We start from the raw sequence: 22,379 nt of genomic DNA on the forward strand, positions 1-22,379 counted from the left end.
GAAAGACCTAAGGCAATCTAATTCAAGCTCTTTTCTGGGGAACCATGCCAGCTACATTCCCAGGCCAATTATTGCTTTCACAAAGTGCTCTAAATCTGTCAACAAGCAAAAGTGTGAACTACAGAATAATAACAGAGTTGAGAAGGTGACCCAGTTGTTACAAGAGGAGTGCTTCTTCTTGCAGTGGGAGCAATGAAAGTTGGCTGCCTCGCAGCCAGCCAGCTCCCAGCACCAGCGTGTGATCAAGTGACACGCTTACATACTGTTAGTACTCACCAACATTCTCTTAATCTTAAAAAAAAAAAAAAAAAAGGCATACAGTTTGGTGGTAAATGAATGCTTATTCCTACACATCAATATGACAAATAGTTTGCAAGCTACCATGGGAACACCCATGAAGGTTCAAATGACTTCTTACTGCTGGGAGCATGATCAAAGGCAGCTATAAGATTTTTAGCTACAGAATTAACAACGTCTTGATGTACATGGATATATTTTTCTTAAAAATAAATATTTAATAAGGGAAATTACTAAAATAAAATGGTTGTAATCAATTTCTTTATAATCAAATACTTGCATCTACTTCAAATATTCAATATCATTGCTGGGTATACAGTTTTCTTAAAAAGAAGAAATAAGAAAATTTCTTTACTTTTTTTTTATTTTCGATTCAGTGTCATAAAGGCCAGCATTTGAGAAATCACCCATCTGTCTTACCGAGAACACAGGAAAGCTTCTCGCCACGTACCAGGTAACTTCTTTTCTTCAACCGTATGTGCCGTTATTAAATGGCGCATAATGTTGCCTCGGCCCCCAGAGGGCTGCTGGCACATACTCAACAAGTGCAAGTGCTTTGGCTGCGCTCAGCTCCTCCGAGAATGATTGATTTGCATCCAAAACTCCTAGGCTTAGCTCTTCTTCAAAAATAACCACGATCTGCAAAGGCTGAAAGCTATTCCAGCTTGTCAATACGCCCCGTGCTTTGGCTCTGGTCCGAACCTCGAGTCTGGGTGCTGACCCCACACGGCCACAGCTCCGTAACTGCAGGAGTTATTCTGAGGACTCCACGAGCAGAGCAGAATTGAAAGGCAAAGCCCCAGCTTATTTTGTGGGGTGCAGTTTGGTGAGATCTCATATCGGAAAAGGAGACAAAATTTTATAACCACGTGAACTGAAATGACAGGATTGATGGTGACTGTCAACCTAATTATGAGAATGAATCATGTCTGGCTCTACAGTTATTAGTCAAGGTAATTCATTATTTGCTTAAAAATAACATTGAGATTTAACCAATAAAACCATTTATGGGTGGTTGGTCTTTTTTTTTCCTTTTTCTTCCCTAGTCTAAAATGTCAACCCCATTAAGAAAACTTAAAAGAAAAAAGTTAGAAAATTATCTTAGGCATAATAAACCATCTTTCATCATTTGAATAAATAGAAAGAGGAGGCATTATCTGATATAGATTTGGGTATATGATTTATGCAATGAAATATTACAGCTTTTCCACCAGGGGCCCAGAGGACTTAGCAATTAAATAAAGCATTTTTTTTACTAAAAAAAAGTGGCCTTAATTAAAGGAGACAAAATTTCTGAAGGCAGTAAGTCTCCCCGTATTCTTTCCGTTTACACATCTAAGCCTGCGGACTCTGCCAGCAATGATTTCTACCCCAGACAAATGTGCCGTGGGGTTGTTTCCCTGCTGACTCTGCCTTTGCTGTCTGGCGATTTCCCCAGGGCAGATGATGGGAGACGCAGGGAGGGAAGCCCCCTTGTGCCGCTCACCCCAGCCCTTGCACCTATAGCTTCATCTCACCTTGGCTGCTTCTTGACAGTTCTGCAAGGAGCCACGGGCAAAACACCTCCTGGATCCGCAGTCAGGCAGAGGGGGACATGCCGGCCTGGCCTAGGGCAGAAGTAACAGAAGGGAAGCCAAGGAAAGCAAATCAAAAGGCAACCAGAAAGTTTGCCTCCGCACCATCTACTCCACGCAGTACTGTTGATGCAGTATTGATGCAGTGTCTACTGCTAGGGAAAGGGGTTCAGAAAGGTATCTGGAGAATTTCTCCCAGTCAAACTGGGAAAACGAACCACAAGAAATGGAAAACTACAAGAGGAAAAGGAGGGTGCGTGAAGACTAAAGGCCCAAACTGAGTAGAGTTGCTGGGCTGGTGCAGTAGGGTGGATTTTGTCTCAGTTATCAGTTGTCTGTATGATCCCCTTACTTGGAAACGAGCAGAGGCATTCGATTGCCCATCAGACAATACATAAGCCTTACCTCCAAAGGAGCTAAACGTCTTAAAAACTGAACTCTTCAGATTTTATTAGTGATTGAATAGCTGTAGGTGTTTCTAAGCAAAAATCAATAGAGAGATTAGCTGCAAGAGTCTGCCGAGAGATTACGGGCAAGGCTTTGTCAAACGGATAGCCAACGTGTTCAGAGACGGGGTGCTGCCCTTTGGTCCGGGGACCAGGTGTGTTCGAGCCGATTCCTCGCCCTTTGCTCCGCTGGAGCGCCACGGTGAGGAGCAGCCATCGATCGCCGGCTCGCTCCAGCACACGGAGCTGCATCCGGCACGGCCACAGCGCTGAGCAGCGGCTGTGGTGCCCAGGCGAGGCTCACGTACTCAGGCAGGGATCGGTCCGGTGACTTCTATGAATTTCTGAGAGTAAAATTCTATGGCAAAATTGAGCAGTAGAAACAGCAAGACCGTGTTTTTACAAGGAGGAATTGCTGTACCTTTGTACCTGCAGTCTCCGCATCACAATATCCCTAAGAGGATTTTTGTACGCTCCCACGGCAAACACTTGCACAGCTTATACATGAACTATTTCATGGATGAGAGAAGTTAGAGCCTGCCATTCAATTTGATTAAAGTATTAGTATTTTTATTTCACATAGGCATCGTTCTGTAGCTCATGTTAGGGAGTATAATTCACTGTGTATTTTCAAAGTATATTACAAAAGTATATTACTATACCAAACTAAAAGTACTTACTATACTATACTAAAAGTATATTACTATATTCAAAGGTTTTTAATGTATTTTTGAGCAGTTTACAATAATATTCCTACTTTCAGATGAAACAAAATTTTTGAATATTTTTAATGATCTCATTAATGGAATACCAGGCATGTGTGTTTCCACAAGTAGTTTTAAACACCACTAATTGCATCACTTCAGACATTCCCTTTTTATATCATTTTGTGAAGACTAAACAGAGATGATCTGCTTCTGTAGAAACTGGATAGAGTCAGCTGTACTGACAAATTTGAATGCAACAGCAAGATACTGATGATAATTGTTTGAAAATGCATCTGAACTTGTGAAATTAAATTTGAAACAAGTTCACAACAACACAAGGGCTTTTATCATGCAAACTTAAAGCTTCTGTGCTGTTTTTCCTCTTTCAGGGTCCTCTCTGCTATCTCACTGAGGTCCTGGACCTTGATGTTTCCAGGAGAGAGGCAAAGGGGACCAGCAGCCCTTCACAGCGAGATTGCTGCCTCTTCTCCAAGTGGGTCTGCTGTGTCTGCTCGTAATGGCCACAAATTGGATTAATTAGATTAATTGGTGGTGTCGGTCCAGCAGCTGGTGGACAAGTGTCCATAAAATAATCAACAAACTCAGCAAGGAAGACAAGAAGGCAGATGGACTGAAATATATCCTTGCTTTGAAAATATAAAATCAAATATTAAAAGGCAACTTTGAGACAATCAAAACAATAATGCTGGGGTTTTCTTTGATGCTTTGCCTTCTTTCTAACGGCAAGTAGAAAAAAAAATGGTATGCTTTTAAATTAAACTAAGTAACCAAACTAAAATTAAAACTAAAATTAAACCTAAACTAAAAAGCAGGTTAAGTGAAACGTCCACTCTTCCACACTAAAACAAAACAAAGAAAAAAAAAATCTGATACAGGATGGCTCCTGTGTGTGGGATCTAAAGTGAGTCAGAGCATGGTTCATCCATGGAAAAGGATTTAAATTTTTAGGTATAATTTGCCAATAATTCATTCAATGTGATTAAATTTAAATGTTCATGAAGTGACAATCATACTCTGGGAACAGAAAACATAATATGTAAACTGATTCCATATGAAAATGAATTTTTAAAACTTAATATAAATAAAGTTGTCACTCTGCTCTTTCATTTCTCCTAACTCGTAGACATGTTTAAAATAAAACATAGGAAATTCACTGATCATTTATTCATGCTCATAAAACATTTCTCTGCTTGTTAAATGTAACAGAACCGGACCTTTAATTTATCTTTACCAGGAACTACTTCAAGACAGGGAGTTTCCAGGAATATTTCCAAAAAGTCTTTGCATTAGATGAAAAGAAAATTAACACAGATGCCATGCTTCTTGCCCTTGGTGAAATCCATTTGATTTTATAGTTACCATTAACATTACTGTTAAAAATTCTAGGTTAAATTAAGATTTCAAATGAAATTCCACATATAGCCCACCCATAACTATGTGAGGCATCTGGATGAGTGTCCTAGTCCAGCAAGAAGGGCACAGACTCTGTGCAGAAACACATGGTGCAGGTCTGAAGAGTTACTTGCTTTTACTTTTATTTTACCAACATATTGTTGTTCAGCCTATGAACAGGCTATAATCCAATCACTGTGATTTGAGGCAGTTGTGTTTGAAAAAAACTCAATCTTCGTTTTCTTACCTCTTCTTGCAACTAGGGACTCCATGTTTATATACAGAAAAAAAAAATTGTTTTGGAGCTGTCTTACTAAGTACTTGAATCTGTCTTCTGTAGGCACTCATAACTGACAACACAGCTTTTATCAGAGATCCTGAATATGAAATTTTGTGAAAAGAACACATTGCTGTGGAGGGTATGTGAAGTGAAGAACCTGGCTCCACAGCAAGATTTTAAGGGAGCATTCTGTACCCCAGGTCACTCACCCTCTAGGGATCCGTAAACTCCACAATTTAAGTCTACAAAGCATTCTGTAATGTCAGCATTTCTCTTTACTCTCAGCATTTAAAACAATGTCCTAAGGTTTTGTCTGGTGGATGCAGACTTCCAACAGAAGAAGCTCTACTCTCTTTTCCAAATCAAGACTCCTGCAGACATCAAAGGCAAGGCAGCTTTGTGCAGAGGTGAGGTGGTGTCCCAAGGTTAAATGGTGCTGACTAGCTCTCCTGTATGCTAGTCTTCTCCAAGAGTTTTCACCCACCTTATAAATATCAGGCATTGAAAAAAGAAGAAATAATAAAACAACAAACAACTCACCCCTGACTGCCTGCTCCGAGACATTGTGGTGGTTTTGCCAATACGCAGGCTTGCCTTTTCTGGACCTACGAGGCAGTTCACAAACTCAGCTCCCGAAATCTCAGGTCAAAACTAAGATGGAGGAGAGCATTTTGCATGTTAGGAGGGTCAGGTTTTGACAGTCTACAAACACCAGCGACCAGCTTCTGCACAAGACCAGCTTATTCTCTCTGGGTTCCCTGGCTCAACAGAGCAGACTGGGGTGCTGTGTCTGCCCCCAGGCCCTGCATGAGGCTGACTTGGCCTCTGGGTGCCAAAATGGCTGAGCAGCATCGCACAGTTGGCCAGCCATTCACTGCGGTGTGGGTAACACTTCATGCTCCAGAGGTGTTATCTGTTGAGCTGTGTTGCTCATGCAGAGCCAGCCTTGAAACCAGTGCGTGCCACTGCATTCCTTGTGTAGCTCCATCCCTGGTGGCCCTGTGGTTGTTTTCTGCTGTACAAGGCCCTTCCTGTGCTGCGGTGACCTACTTGCATATTCTGGTTTGATAAAGATTAAAAAGAAAAAGAAAAAAAAAGACAAAAGCCCCGAACCCTTCAACAACAAAACCATAAACAAAGAAAGAAGTGACTACTTTTTAACTTGTTCTTTAACATTCTTAAGCTGTTATGGAAAATAAGTAAGTCTCAAATCCTGTAATTCATTCTTTATATACCTGAGGCAATGAAATATGCATTTTTGTATGTTGGATTTTTGCCTCAAATAGCTTTGTAATAGTCTTATCCCAATGATGAACTGCAAATGCTTTTTTTTTTTTATATATATATAAAATTCTTTCCACTATTGTAAGCAAAGACTTAAGAAACAAAGATTTCTTTTTAAGATCTACAGCAAATAGGACTTATATTTGAATATTTACATTTGAATATTAGGGACTTTAAATAATCTGTCTGTGAAAGACAAATAAATCAAGTCTTCAGAACAGTGAGAACAGAGTTTTAATCGTGTTTTTCTGAGAGAAACAGCATAAACTATAAAATGTAGGTTGTGACTTTTGTTCTCTGAATTGTCATCACCATTGCAGGGTAAGATGATGTAGAGGTCTGCCAAATACTGGGGCAATTAAAGAAAACATTAAAAATACCTGAAGTAGTAGATAAATTGAAGGCTTATGACACAGCATACTCCAGAGAATAAAGGATGATATACCCATCTGGATGAGTCCCACTGTCATAGGGCACGTCCACACAGGGCAATGGAGATGTCTATACTGGCAGAGACCTGAGTCAGCAAACCCAGATGATACAAAAAGAAAATTATAGCACATGCTATTTGGATTATATTGCTTTAGGTACATAGCCCTGAACTAGTAATAAACAACTATAGGTAAAAAGAGTATATCTTTGTTTGAATTCAAAACAATCTTGGCTATCCAACAAGTTGGGTTAACTAACAAGTTATCGATACTACTCTCCAAGGGGTCTAAATCCCACATTCCACAGATCAACAATGTGGAACTTCACCAGTTTTAGTGGCTCTGCAACCATGCAAGAGAACAATCTGGCCCATACAGCAATGCAGTGGGAATATTTTCTATCATAGGACATCTGGATTATCTTTGCATAGTAGCATTTCATACTGTCTTAGTGCTGACCAGGTCAACAGGGGTGCTTTTCTGAAAGCAAATGATGCAGAATTTACTTCCATTCTTCAGTATCAATTCTGTGGTTGGTATTTTATGTGGTTGTTTTTTTACTGTATCACCAGACTAGCCAATGATATAAAAATGAATCTGTTGATAACTATGCTCTTCCTCCACAGGCAGTCTCCATTTTATAGACTGGAAATGGAGATACAGATACAGTTAAAGTCTTATTCACAGTGCAGATCTCTGTGTAGTTATTCCTAGTGTTGCTGCAGACTAGTTGTACCAATACTTATCCTACTAATTTTTTATTTTATTTTGAGCAGGCAAGTGAACTATTCTGGTAAAATAAATTTTTGCAGGTATACCAGGATGTCTTCATAATTGACTACCATGGCTACACCCTAAAAATCATGTTACCTCTTGAGAAGCTTGGCAAAACGTGAAGTTAGAACTGTCTTAGAAATGTCTTTCTAATGTCTTAGAAATCTGAGACATTCAAGATCACAGTAAACTCCAGATCAGCATTCAGAATCAGATATCTTACATCCACTAACAAAACCCCAAGAGTTCAACATGATGAAAGATTTTAGGAAACTAAGGAGAAAGAAAGTATGCAAAAACCCAGATATTTCTAATACTGTCAGTCATGATAAGAGATGGAGATGTAAAGACATTGACAAATCCTACCTCAGAGGAATCCAACATGTTCCAGGAGAAACAATACCCAGCAATCAGAAAATTTGTTTGATATTAGTCTGTGAAGAAAAGGACATTTACAAAGGGATTCATTGGAATTAGAACAGAAATCCAAAAAACAAATAGGATTTGATGATGAGGCTCCTACATATAACTTACAGAATGCTCCCCCAGTTTAAGTATATTAGAATGCATTATATAAGGTCATATGACAGATTATCTATAATCTGTATAAATACAGTGCCAGGAGCTCTGCTCATGGACTAGGGACATGAAGAATTAGGTGTCCTACAAACAAAGTTCCTCAGCCCAGAAATTTGCTACCTAAGTAGATGGCAACAGATGACAAGAGTACACGAAACAAGAGAACACAGGTCAGAAGGATTAGCAAGTGGTCGGAGTGCGTTGGCAGCCTAGCTCCTCTTTTATATATAAGTATTGTAATAAAAAAAAAGGGGTTTCAGAGGTATGAAAGAGGATAATGAAGTAGCTTTGAACATGAGCACACAATGGCACAGCTGATTTCATGGCTGAATACCTACTTGCTGTACGTTGGAGCTGTTGTCCTGGTGTGACTGCAGCATGAATGAGACTTGGGAAGTTGAAGGAGAAATAATAAACGCAGTGGCGTATATGCTGCTAATAGCACTAGAAAGGAGGAAAACTATTCCTGAAACAGCTGCAAATGGAAAACCTAAAAATAAAAATTAAAAAAAAAATCATAGAAATAAATTACATACTCCAAGAAATGGACAAGGAAAGTTATTGTCAGCAGGTTAAAGTATGTGATTGGGACAGAAGATGTGATGTGGAAAAGACTTACATGTGGAGACGTTTAGATACCTAATTTGGAAACTCTGCAAGTGAATCATGAATATTAGATAGCTTTTTATTTTTTAATTTTTTTTATCGTTTTACTCTACTTTAATCTTTACATTTAATTTCTGATGTAAAAATTTTTGACAGTGGCTTCTGTCATTCACAGATATTTTGCTGAACTTTACCTTGCAGGAAATATCTTCAACTTGAATGTGCCCCAACATGCTTTAAATGCATTTCCAGTATTCCCTGAAAGCACTGTGAATTGTTCCATTGATTTCAATAGTCTTCAGATCAGACCCATGGGACTGAAAGATAAATGTATTACATACTCTAGAATGAACGGTTAAAAAGAGAGTGCAGTAAGATTAATGCATTTGTAACTATTGTTTCCACAGTGGCAATAAAGTATAAGTAGGATAACAGATTACGAGTCAAGATAATATATCCTGAAAATATATCATTTGAAAGTGGCTGCATTGCTCTTAATTACATGGATATTTTTTCCATTCATATGACACTTCTCAAGAAAGTGAACGTATATTGACATTTTGAGCTGGACGAAAGTTTTCTAAGGTACACGTATTTGGTTCACACATGGGAGCTGATAAGCACCAGTCTCATTAAGTGGCAAGGACATTTAAAATACAACAAAACTATTGTATAAATGTTTTCACAAATTGGAGTTGCAATAATGAAACAACGTGGTCAGAGATCTTAGTGGAGGAACTTCTCTTAGGTATTGTTACCTTATTTCTAGCGCTTAGTTCCCATATTGACCATCATCTACGTCAAAGTTAGTTTCCGTTTTCTTTAATCTGATTTATTAACATCTTTCTCCCCACACACACACTTTTTATTGTCTGCATATTTATCATGTGAAACCCATCAATGAGAAAATGGCTGGATCACTAACTCTTTCATTTTCATTGTTTGGCCAAGACTTTTAAAATAAAGAACCCCGTCCCCGTTTACCGTACATGCATGCAATCCTGTTGATTCAAAGTGTTCATATGTAATTAAAGCTTTGCAGTGATGCAGCCCCCTGAGTTCACTTCTACTCAATATTCAAGGAGTTTCAGTGGCTTATTCCCCTCAGACAGCAACAGCCTATTTTTCGCCTTAGTTGCAGCAGGTTCATTAGGGATCCAGCGAGGAGCTTTAACTGAGCCAATTACAATGGCACCGCTTTAGAACAGTGACAAGCTTATGGGTCTTGGGGGACTTCTCTCTCACCCTCTCTCACTATCCAAAAACGTGAGCCGTGTATTTCATTATTTATTTTTCCTTGGAGAAAAGAGTGGCAGAAGGACACCCAGTTAACGAGGTGGCAGCGGTGGCACCCACCTCTGCAAAACAGGCCCCAGGCAACCACATGCACATCAGAACATCGCTGCTTTCTTCTGCATCTCCCGTGGCACCTCTCACTTCCTAGCCGATGTCAATGAGGGAGGCAGATAAAGAAACAGGTCTTTTCTGCATTATTTAAATACTGCCTTCACATACCCTCAGCTACTGCTCGCAGGCACCCAAAAGCCTGATCAGCAGTCAAAGTGTTGCTTCCCAAGGTGAAGGCATGATCCGTCTGCTGTTCATTACAACCTTAAGTTGAAATCAGGCATTTAACTGTTTGTGTTCAACATGGATTTTAAAATGTGGAAGCTTAAAGCTTCGTGTGCTCATCACTCAGATGTTTTATTCAAAGCATGCCTTCAATAAATATTCATGTTCCAGTGTACATACTGAAATATCCCATCTCAGTCAACCAACTTTAAGCATTAGTTTTATGCTGCTGATACTATTTTTTAGCCCCAAGTACAATCTTAATTGCACTTATGCAACTCTACTATATTTATTCTGGTTACAGGGGGTCAGAAGTGATAAAAATTCAATTACTATTTCTGATGCGTGACAACAACTTTGTGTCTTTTCATGTTTTTTTTCACTGTTTTTTCTAAAAGAGGCCTCACTGTTATTAGCACTTTGATTACAGGCCTTCATCCTCCTCTACTATTATGCATTTGCATTTGGTAGACAAACTGAATATTTCTCTACCCCTTCACACATCCACTGTCTGCCTGATGGTGGCAGAGCAAGCAGACCATATCATGACACAAAAGACATTGTGTTTTGTACTCTTCCGTGAGCATCTTCTGCTCTTCGTTTTACTTCAGTTTTCTGAGAAACATTGTTTTGTGATTCTGATACACAGCATTTGCACCAGGTTACAGATTAAGAAAAAAATCCTTGAATTTCTCAGATTCATGTTCAGACCAGACACACACATGTAATAAAACTTTAGCTGACAATCTGTCTAAAATGCAAAAATAATCCCTAGTGCTTGCCTTGAATCCTCTTAAGAATAACGCTGCAGTATTAGTTCTGCATGCTGTTGAGCACCCCATCTCAGTCAAACACCAGGTCTCCACATCAGCTAATCGCCTTACCTGGAGGTGTGAGAAGCCCTCATGTCTTCCAGGCAGGACTTCTCGGTCAGTCTGCCTGCAGCTGTGGCAGGACTGAGCCCAAGGTGATACTATTACAGGGAAAACCAGAGCTAGGAATTAGAAAGAGAGAAGGAAAGAAAGAATTCGTGTTGGAGTTTCTTGAATCCGCCTTTGAGCTTGGTCTGAAAGCTCACATGCTCTTGCCATGCTGTTTCTGTCAATTCCTGTTCAAAAGGAATCCATATTTTTGTTTTGCACAGAAATCATTACCATCTTAGGAAACTTGTTTGCAGTAGCAATACTTCAGGAGTAACATTAATACAAGTATACAACTATACATGCTGTTTATAAGTTATGCCACCCTTCCATCACGGCATGGCTTTTAACAGGACAGCAACCCCCACATTTTTTGTTCATCTGTCCAGGTAAAGCATGTGCCATAAATCTGCCCACAGCATGCTCAGAAAGCTTTGAAATTTGGAAATGCAAATGTTACACAGATAAAAAAAATAAAAATAAAAAATAAAAATTAATCTCTGTCTTTCCAGGTATAATTCTACCTTTAAGCAGGAAGATCACCTCCAGCCAGCCAGGCCTCCCACTGAAGTGCTATGAATGTATAGGTAGCAATTAAAGAAAAATAACTTAAAACCAGCTCAGAAGTTGCCCTGTTCCATACTTACACCTGTCTTTTTGAGTACTATAAGGCTGAGTGACACAGGAAGGTATAATGGAGCACAGTTTGGGCCACAATAGCATCTATCTTACTACAGATGCTTCTTAAGGCCAGTGAATATGACTTTGTGAGATCTTGAACTTTTTGACCTGGATTAGCACTGAATTAAACACACGTTTACCCTCAGAGTTCAAACCAGAGCTTGGCTACATTTCCATTAACAAGCATTACAAAGTGACAGAAACAAATCCATGAGCTGAACCAGCCTGTGCTAGGGCCTAGTGCCTGTTTTGGATGTTTCGATATAAATAAATAAGGAGCAGAGCACATACAGCAAATGGTTATTTAAAATGTGTTCTGGTCAATATAGGGACTTAAATATTTACCCAAGACAATAGTCATATAATTTAAAATAATGGGTATATCTGAGAAAACTGTTCTCTGCTTGTGGATATTCTCTGAAGTCACATTGATCAAATGACTTATGAATTATTTATTCAGCTTTTCTCTTAAAGTTAAAAGCAAGAATTATTGATTTTTCTTCATATATAATATTATGGCATTGGAATATAGGGAAAAAAAAAAAAACATGACTATCATCATACCACCATCATGCACTTATCTGGTTTGTAGAGGAGAGGAGGATGTACAGAGGTTGCTACTACAAAGTTAGTGAGCAATTCTGGCTCCAGTGGCCTCTGCAAAACCCTAACAACATGAAGAAGCTCTTCCTTAAGCTACAGAATACAACATGGAGTTTGAATTAAAAAATAAATAACTAAAATTCAGTTTGACTTTGATTCAAAAATGCAAGTGTTGCACTCCCATCCTGTTGCTTTCAAACAAAGCCGCTATTTCCTATGTATGAAAGCTAGCTGAGACTTAAATATCAGAGGTGAACAACAGCAATGTAAAGTATTTACATTGCTTGAGTAATAGGCATAGTCTGAGAATGCTTAAACCTGAAAGAGAATTTCCTAGGAAGAGCTGAAGGTTTTGTTTCTATTTTTAGTACTGAATCACATGGAGAATGATAGACTTTGCAAGGGAAGAAGCAACAGTATTGTAAATAAAACTTTCAGTCAAGAGAAATAATAGTGTTTTGTTTTATACCCAAGTTATTAAGGTTAACCACTTGTAGATTTTTTCCTTCCCATTAGTATATTACAAGCAAAACATTGCCTTCTGAGGTGGACATCAGCTCCTTTCATGAGGCCAGGTACAAAACGAGTGTTAAACCCTTCAAGTAAGAGCCAGAGATTTCCCATGGGTTTCTGGGTCCATTAATATCCCTGTCATTCCTATCCAGCTCTTTCATATCTTAGACTTTGTGACAATGGAAAGCTTGCAAGGCTCCAAAGCACCATCGTTAAAATAACAGATTACAAGGAATTAGTTCAGCATCACCTTACCCTGAATGATATCTGATCAGAAGAGCTTCTTAAAAATTCAGGCTTGAGAACTGTACTCCGAAATATGAGAGAGAAATCTTTCTTTTAGTTATGCCACTTCTTTTGACTTGAGACAAACGCTTGCAGTTTTTATTTTAGTGGCTTCACGCAGTAAAATCTGGGAATCTCCACTCTGAAAGTGTGCCTGTCTACAGTTACTGAATCCACTGGAAAATACAGAAACAAATACAGAAACAAATTATTAAGAAACATATTTTTAAATATTTCCACTGCGCTTTATATAAATGCACAATGGAAATAATAATTTTAATAATATGGCTGCTGCAATCCACATCATATTTGCCATATGGAGAAAAATGATGTAACATTTGGCAAGATGCTCTTCTTACTAGCTTATTTTAAAAACTGTACCTTTAAAAATAATATCTAAAGTGAATCTGAAATGAAGCTAAATGACTGGATATTATAGAAGCCTTTGGCTACAGCCCTATTTTATCAGGAGATAGTTCACAACATAGAATATTAATGGAATTTAAGATAAACCATTTGGTGATGCATGGAGTTGTTGCATCTGCAGAGGATGTAACTCTGCATCTGATTATAGGGAGCTTTTGATGAAGTATTAATACAGGAGAAGAACTGAATACTTCTGTCCCCCCATTTGGAGTAAAATCCACCTTGTATGAGGGGAAAAAAAAAATACAAGGCCCATATATATATTTCTATTTTGAAATCACAGTTGGCAAATTAGATCCACATTTCTATGAGAGAAATTGCTTTAGCAAGAAGCATCACAAATGAGATTTCAAATACCTTGTGTTTCAAAGTTTTTCATGGTTGCTTATATAATACATTTACTGTATAGGAAGAGTTATTCTCTGTACTATATCTGTTGACATAATCTAGAGGTATCTTAGTAGCATATTTCACATTTTCAAAGATATTTTGACTACATGTGGTTATTTGGTGCACTTTGGGGACTTCAGATGTTGTATATGACATGTAAACAGCTATGACTGATGACCAACCTTTAAAACAAGAGATATACAAAAATAATTACATTTTCCTTTGCTGGTGGACACTGGGATACAAGAACCTTTTACCAAACTCACTGATACTTGAGAAGATGCAGGCACCTTGGTATACAAAGATGGCAACGCTACGAGACAGGCTTATTATTTTAATTTCTGAGATAGAAAGAATACTTGGTGCTGTCCAGAATCCTAGAGATGCTTGGAAAGTGTCACAGCAACACAGCAGAGAAGCATCAGGAGTAAGCAGTCCACCCAAAGCCACTCTTCTGTCACTTACAGTGGGATCTCTCTGGATACAGCCATTAAATTTCACAGGCATGGATTGAGTAATTGACGATTAGCTATCACTTGGGGTCTATTCTCCTGTGAGATCATTTTCAGCAGCTATGGAACTAGGCAGCTGCTGGATTTAATAGGTTTACACCTTAAAAAATAACTTCCTTTCCTTTTCTTCTGATGAGCGAGTGGGAAGGTACCACGCAGAACAACCTGGGGGAAGAAGCATCAGTTTGGCACTACCACTACCACTGGCAGAGTGGTCACAGCAACAAATTGCAGTGGTTTACATGAGCCCTACAAACTTGAAATGCAGCCTGAACAACAGTTTGGCAACATATTTAATTATAAAATTCTTCCTTTCTCTCTACTGCTATAAAGGGCCACAGCTGAGCAAGAGACCTTGGTGATGGCTTCCTATCTACACCTTCAGGGCTCCTCCACTTGCTGAAGATGAGCATCTGCACTGACACTAGACCGCAACCCCAGGCTTTGGTAGTTTGGGTTTAATATGCGAGACGAGAGGGAGGAGAAGGCTCAGACAGTTTTGGAGCTCATTCGGTTATCTGCAATGGTACGTGCTCATCGGTGTCCCTGGTGTTCAGCTTGTAAATGACTGGCATTAAACTGTGATCTGTCCCCATGGTACAGGGTCAGAGCCAGGAATTTATTCAGAGAGAGAATTACAGCTCTTGCCTGTGGGGACCATACAGAGGAAAGGGTTTGATTTTCCTTTTGCGGGCACGGGGAGAGGCTGCAGACAGCCACCTCATTACCACTAATGGGCCCTGCAGACGGGCAGGGAGTGCAGCACGCTCGTCGGAGAGCAGGCCCTCGGTCTGCATTGCACTCCAGGACCAAATCTGCAAAAGCAAGGGAAGGTGTGGAGGTAAGTGCCATGGGTTGGAGCTGCATTAAATGACCTGAGAAATTCTCACTCACCAAGGACTCTGAGGAGCGTTCATCCTGAAGGAGGTTGGCAGCACTCTCATTCCCTCCGTTCCAGCTGGTGCTCCTCGGTCTTTTGCGTAAATGACACGACCATTATACGGTTATATTCAATTTACTGGGGAAAGCAGATAAGGTCAGTTATAGTTACATCATTAACTACCACCAAATTAACATCCTGTATCTATAAAGACCTAAATGACGGAAGTGACTAAATGTCTTCATCTTATTTATAAAAACAAAGCGTAAGTTTTCATTTCAATATCAAACTAATCGAAGAATGAATATCTTTTGATGTTTGCATCAAAAAACTTTCTCCACTGATATCTTAGGCTGCGATGTACATTTGCTGAAAGCCAATCTATTTCACAATGGGTTTTATTAAAATGATTTCACATCATTTAGAGGCAAGGAAGATAAGTGACTAAAAGGCTGGCAACACAGCTATGCTGTCTTCTATGGGATATATTGGGAGCAACTTCTTGAACCATCAAGTAATGTTTTATAGCTTCCAAGATTATATTACTTCTGCTTGTCAGTCACAAGTATGGGTAGGGAAAAAAAAAAAAAGAAAAGAAAAAAAAAGAAAGAGAGCACTAGTAGAGATAACAGGGATTTATAGGGTGATGCAGTAAATATATACATGGGGAATGAAGTATTGTATATGCATATACCAATATTTCAGAAAAGATTTTTACATATTTTAATGGTATCACTAAATATTATTTAGTAGCATCCCCCTAAGTATTCTGTTTATCTTTCTGAACATCCCCTCCCATCTGGTTGTTCTTCTTTTAAGTTGTTTATTAGTCCAATGTGTTGGCCTAAAAAGCTACATGTCCTTCTCCTATCATTACACCATTTTCTTTTTACCTGGATGTTATATTCCAAACCTTTTCGGGGAAAGAAGAAAAAAAAAAAAGTTTGCATCTCATCCCACATAAGTGAGAAGATGCCAATTTTTAATGACAAAATTTATAATATGTGTTAATAGGAAAATCTGACCTCTTTGGCAGTCTACAGACAAGAAGAGTTATTAGCAAGGTATCCTGTTTTGGATAAACAACTTCGGAGCACAGTAAAAAGAGGCTGCATAAATTCAAACAAACAGTAGCGTCATTTCTTAACGTTTTTCTCAATTTTAGTTACATTATCTTTAGTAAAATATATATATATACATACATATATATACAAAAGCACTCAGCTTTAATGATTTTCAACATTGGCTATTGGCATACAAATGTATTGTCAATAGGTTTTCAAGTAGCCTGCAAATTTCCAAGGAATAACAGGTCCCTGGTTGAAAATGACTGGTCTAATTCTTTTTCTGGCTTTAACTACACTTTCTACTCTTGAAAACTATCATTATTTTGCCTCCAAACAGTATTTAACACAAATACTGACTATTTAACTGATTATTTTACCCAGAAATGTATTGGCTTCCTTATTATTGTGGACTTCTTATTAGATCAGTAAGACATGTAGCTTCAAAACATCTTTGGTAAAGACTGCTAGTGCATAAACATATCTTTAGGATAAAATCAGTCATAAATAAAGCCAAAAGTGACTTTTTCTGGTTCCTAAATATAATGCACCAAGTTGCAAATGCACCAATTTAATTATTAAAATCCAGTTGACAGCAGTCACTGCATGATTGTCTTTGCTGTCGAACTCATCCAAAAAGCACATCCAGAAAGGCAATTGCTTTCAAAGGAGCAAGGATTGCATTCATACATGAATTTAGTGGAAATAAAGGGCTGGAAGGTGGAATCAGGCTCAGGGTTTGTTATTATTATATGTTAATATATTATAATAATTTGTTGTTAACACTTAAAAAGTAAAAATTCCTGAGAAATGAAACCTCTACTAACTTTCAATTGTGAAACCAATTATAAATAAGGTGAAAATTATGCTGTATTTTAAACATTTGGATTTTTTTTTAATTTCGCACTGTAATTTTTTAAGAAAAAAAATCAATTAATCAGAGTTCTGTAAAATTTTTGTATGCAAAAAGAGAAGTAGACAAAGAATCTTTTTTTTTTTTCCCATTCTCTAAAACAGGAATTATCCCTAAGAGGAAATGAACACATTTTAAAATTAATGATGCACCTATATTCAAATAGAGTTGCTTCTGAATCAAGACTTTGCTGTTTGGAGCTGTATTCTCTGCTTCATTTAAAATCACTTTGTATCTGTAGCACAAATTATTTTCTTTTCTCTCTGATAGGTGGGATGTAGGCTACTAGCAAAAAAAAAGAAATCATCTATTCAGCTACAGAAGAATTTCTCAAAGCTTGATCTGTAGCTTACTGTCTTCTTAAAAAAAAAGATGGTTCACAGAAAGTTGATGTTGGTTTTCATTTATTGAGGCAGTGCTATAGTGAATAATAGCATTTCAACATGTTATTGATATTGTAACAATTCTTACATTTTAGCCCATAAAATATGCTACCCAACTTTGCTGTGATGGCTTATGAAGCCCAAATCTGGACACATTTCCCACAAAGTCAAGGCCATGCACTCACATAGATAAAGCAAATGAAACACAAGGGGAATGTTCTGTGTGCTGTTATATTATTTGAACCTGAGAAATATTTAAAGAAATTAAAAAAAAATGTATTTACTGAACAAATTCACTTATTTAACCATATTTTGTTTGGGTTAGGTTTATGAGATGCATTTAGATTTTTAAGGCCAATGTAAATCTGAAATATCTTACTGACTTCAGTCTGACTCCTCTCAATATACCCATGCAAGCTGAGAAGAGAATATGCCCAACTCAAGACAACACTCTGCACAGCCTGTATTTGAAAGATTGAAGGGTCTCTTCTTTGAACAATTTGAGACTAAATATGATGAGATCTCTTGCTCTTCTGTGAAGGACAGACACTTTTATTATTTGGGGGGGGATTGAGGGGGAGAAGCAGACAAGGCTAGAAAACAAAAAACAAATGTAGCAGATGCTCTTCCATTCAGAAAGGTAAGACATTCTTCTAGGCTTCTCACCAAGAAAGGAGTTTCTGAAATATCATCAAAGCAGTAAAATATGTCATGTAACCAGAACGTGTCCCCAGCCTCCCAAGGAGGAGTAAAACCTGCCTGCTTGGTTTAGTTGGCCAAGGTGGAATTGCACCATAAAATTACTGTGGCATCTTCTTAACACCATGCCTGTTGGACTTGTTTTAACCCTCATTCATCTTGTATTTCACAAACTGTGCAAAGCTCACTCAGGAGGTGCTTTGGTGCACCCCAAGGCAAAAGGAGACAAGTATTTTCTTTGGTTGTGCAGGCATTTTCAGAGGCCTTCTGCTTCCTCTCCCATGAGCACCTCAAACTTGTGGGCTGCATCATTTATTGTGATCTTATCCCCTTGTGATCTGCTACGGTAATTTCCTGGGTTGTGCAGTACATAAAACTGGTCTGATACCAAGAGGGACCTAAAGAGTAGGAGAGCAGAGGTGGTTCAAAGCATTCTTCCACCCACCTCATCCTTTCTTGGATGCATGAATATGGAATAATTGTTACAGGAGAAAAAGCTCAGAATTTCACAGGTCAGCTCAGCAAATGTTTCTTGTTCTCATAAACAATTTTTGAAGAGCGTACTGCATGCGAAGAGTTGTAAATGCCTCTGCTGTAAATCAATGCCTCTCAGGCATAAAAAGGATATATTGTCACAGGATAATATCTCTCCCTTTTTCTGTGTTTTGTTGTTTCTCTTTTTTTTTTTTTTTTCTCAATACTGTCAAAACAAATGCTTTGCTTGAAAATAATTCTTACAGTATTTTGGATTCCCATTTGTTTGATAAATATGAACAAGTCAAAATTAAAGGGATTTGTCATCACAAAATCAACTCCAGAAACTAAACGTGAGCCACATCTGACAGGAGTGCTTTGTGTTCTGGAGAACCATTTCCTACTCAGGGAATAATTGCCCATTTGGGGATGCTACAGGTGACACATTAGACATAAGCATTCAGATTGGGTATAATAACAGCATCCCTGCTAAGTGTGAAAACATTTTTTCTGCTTGTAAAAGTTAAGAGGAATCAATATCAATAAGTGTCGTTACTATGATTCCCTTTCCTGGCAGGATTTGAGTACCCTCCTACCTCGCGTTGCAGAGGCTAGCCTCCGCAGCAGAAATGAGCCCGTTGCCTCTTCAGTGCAGAGCTGGCAGGAGGGGTTTACAGGGTCTGCTTCTTCCCCAGTGTATATGTTACACGCAGGATTATCAGGTTTCCCTGTACCAGACCTGTTTGAAAGAGAGAACAGATTTATTACACAATCAAAGTTCAATCTAAGAGTCTAGTCTAGTACATCAGACAACGGTCTCCCATAAGGGAAGGCTTCTGGCCTTTCATGATTAATAAATTTATCAGAAAAAAAAAGTAAAAGCTGAGGAAAATGGATGCACGTCCAGAGGAAGGTTTAAGTGTGAGTGATAACAAGGAATAAAAGCAGGAACCATAAACAGGTAGAAAACCAGAGACTCGCACAAGAGATTATGTTGCCCTAAAAGTTCTAAATATTGAGGCCTGCCAACTGTTTAAAAGTATTCATTTGTTGCAAAAACAAGTTGCAAACTAAAGAAAATGCTTAATTAAATTTGCCTACACAAGGTCATTTTTAAAAATGTATTAAAATAGACTAATCATAACAGAAACAAAAGTCTGTAATTTTAGAAGATGATTACTAACTGCACTAATTAAGTGGCTTTAATTGACTCCATCGAAGTCAAGAGACAATTCATATGTATATTGCTGCAAGACTCAGTAATCATAATTTCTGCAAAGTAACTTTTAAATGAGTTATCCTGCAGCTTTTATTAGCTAGATAGCTGTTTTCAATCCACGATTTGCAGATCCCCAGGGGGCCACGGATTACCACCGAGGCTCTGGAGGTAACTAAGAAAAGCATGTTTACTGTCAATACGCTTCCCTGGAAGCTTTGAAGGATCCAAAAATTGAGAAAGATAAAGAAGAAAAAGGGGGAAAGAGGGAATACATTTTTTTCTGCTTTATTACTGCTTCCTAACTTTCTGAGCACTTTCAAAACATGGAAAGATATCTTCTTGATTTCCCCTGAAGAACTGTTATTTTTTTGCCTTTCTTAATTAAATGGAAAGAATATTAAAAATAATTTTAAGGCACACATCCAAAACATTTTAATATGTGCAGCCACTGCTTCTAAAAAATAGCTTCTACTTCCTTTAACTTCTTACCTAATCATTACTGAAAATGGGCTACTTCATCTAAAACTTATTGTTTAAATGTCCTAAACCATACAGTACAGGTACATCAGAAAATAATCTAATGCACAGTGTAACTATTCAGCAAAGCTCTTAATAACTGAAAACTCACTACTGTAGCAGGAAGCATCAATGCTTCTTGTTTGGCATTGCAAGGTTGCCAAGGTCTTCCCGGTGGCTCTTATGCTCCCTATTTAGAAGAACCTCATCGTGTATTTTCGGCAGATATTTCCCATGAAACCCCCGGTTTCCCCACCTGGTTTGCCCAGAGCTAACCTCTTGGATATGGAGGAGCAGCAGGGAAAAGTCCCACACCAGAATTAGGTTTTATGTTCTCTCTTTTAGCCCCATAATGCCTTTGTTTAACCTTGAAGACTGATGAGAACAATTAGTCCCTCTCCTCCCCGTGAAATCACTTTATGGATGTGCAGCCTGTTGATTTCTTGTCATTCCTCTTCCCTAAATTGAATATGTTCAGCTTTCCCACAGTCTGACATTATAAACCCTTCACTCTTTTATTTGCACTCTTCCAAACTCTCTTATTTATCTTTCTTTTTAGAAATATCATGCTCAAAAGCTTTATGTAGCATTTTAAATGTTGCCTACCCAGTTCAAAATTGAAAGGGCTATATTTTTTCATTTATATCTGATGTTTTACAGGCGATCAAAACCTCAAAAGGTGGAGAACTGATCTAAAGATGAATAAAAGTCTTTGTACTATAGCAACTACTTCAAGACTATTTTAACTCAGATGTAAGAAAAAGCTAAATTAAAAGTACATGTATATAAAAGTAGCTCAGCCATCTCTGAATCTTTGAACATTTGCCATGACAACCTTAGAATCTAACATACTTATTTATATTTATTTCTTGTGTGGTCTTCCCTAAAAGAAGGGAGAAAAGTAGTTTTTTTTTTTTTTTTAAAAAAAAAAGTTATTGCTTGTTCTCACTTATCTTTTGAAAGTCTGTAGATTTTTTCTTTGTTTAAAAGGTCCAAGAAAACAGTTTGTTGCCAGTATCCTATGGCAGGTTTCGTTTATCCTTTTCCAGGTAAATGGAGGAAATAATTTACTCTGAAGCCTATTCCCTTCCTGCCCCCTGCAGCATGTGCTCCTCTTCAGCTCCACCCTTTTACCCTTTTTCCTGATCATTCTTTCCTTTGGGGGAATCAAACACATGAAATTACATTCTCATCAGTTCTTATATCTAGATTAATTTTAACACTTTTTTTTTTATCATATCCTAATACTTACCTTGGCTACAAAAACGCGTAACCATTTGTGAAAATAAAACACTATCATGCGTTGCAGCTTATACATGTTTTTCACTGAGCTATTAAAGGACCCCCCCCACTGAGCACAGAGTACAACACGTGCCACTCTACAAGGCATGGAGGCAGGGTAAGCCCGAGGGGAGCTGCCACACTCCATCCATCCTGCGGTGGCCACCCATATGCACGCTGTAACCCCCAGGTAAGTGCAGGGGAGCGAATTCTCCCAGAAGCATTGGCCCCCCTATCATGAGGTCTGGACATGAGCTTAAAGGTCTTCTTTTTTTTCTGTTTTTGTTTGTTTTTTAATCTCTTTTGTTAGGTTTGTTTTTTTTTTTCTTTAGACATATAGAGAAAATTTACATGGATCAGGATTGACAACACTGCCAACATTTTCTCATTTTTATTTACCGTTTCTGTCAAGAGAAGATATTAGTTACAGACTTAGCCGTGAGCTTGGCGGTATAGCTGCTCTTATAGGGTAAAAATAAAACCACTACCACCAACAAAAAAACAACAGAGCTACCAAACGTGAGACGTCAAACACGGGAAGGAAAACACAGTGTCGCAGAGACATGACAATGAAGCAGTATTTGCGGTAACTCCCACTGCCTGGTAAATTAAGATGTTCTATGCCCAATGGCTTGCTTTCCAGCTCTTCCTACAAGA

The 22,379-nt window shown here is 38.2% G+C and overlaps 3 long non-coding RNA genes across 4 annotated transcripts; all 3 read right to left on the bottom strand.

Moving 5' to 3' along the window:
• Positions 1-303: 303 nt before the first annotated feature.
• Positions 304-6,517, bottom strand: LOC136791462 (uncharacterized). The gene is made up of 2 exons (XR_010833623.1): positions 1,815-6,517; positions 304-1,130 (listed from the first exon to the last, which is right to left on the bottom strand). It is a non-coding gene; the product is annotated as an uncharacterized lncRNA (long non-coding RNA).
• Positions 6,518-8,129: 1,612 nt separating this feature from the next.
• LOC136791459 (uncharacterized) lies at positions 8,130-11,417 on the bottom strand. Its single transcript, XR_010833609.1, has 3 exons — positions 10,848-11,417; positions 8,586-8,708; positions 8,130-8,275 (listed from the first exon to the last, which is right to left on the bottom strand). It is a non-coding gene; the product is annotated as an uncharacterized lncRNA (long non-coding RNA).
• Positions 11,418-12,816: 1,399 nt separating this feature from the next.
• LOC106043520 (uncharacterized) lies at positions 12,817-19,441 on the bottom strand. 2 transcript variants are annotated; one of them, XR_001211722.3, is made up of 3 exons: positions 19,303-19,441; positions 15,188-15,311; positions 12,817-13,141 (listed from the first exon to the last, which is right to left on the bottom strand). It is a non-coding gene; the product is annotated as an uncharacterized lncRNA (long non-coding RNA). The 2 variants fall into 2 exon arrangements; XR_010833673.1 differs by lacking the exon at positions 12,817-13,141 and adding an exon at positions 14,319-15,108.
• Between the last annotated feature and the right edge of the window lie 2,938 nt (positions 19,442-22,379).

This window comes from Anser cygnoides, chromosome 9 (assembly GCF_040182565.1).
Source record: "Anser cygnoides isolate HZ-2024a breed goose chromosome 9, Taihu_goose_T2T_genome, whole genome shotgun sequence".
In the NCBI taxonomy this organism is placed as follows: Eukaryota; Metazoa; Chordata; class Aves; order Anseriformes; family Anatidae; genus Anser; species Anser cygnoides.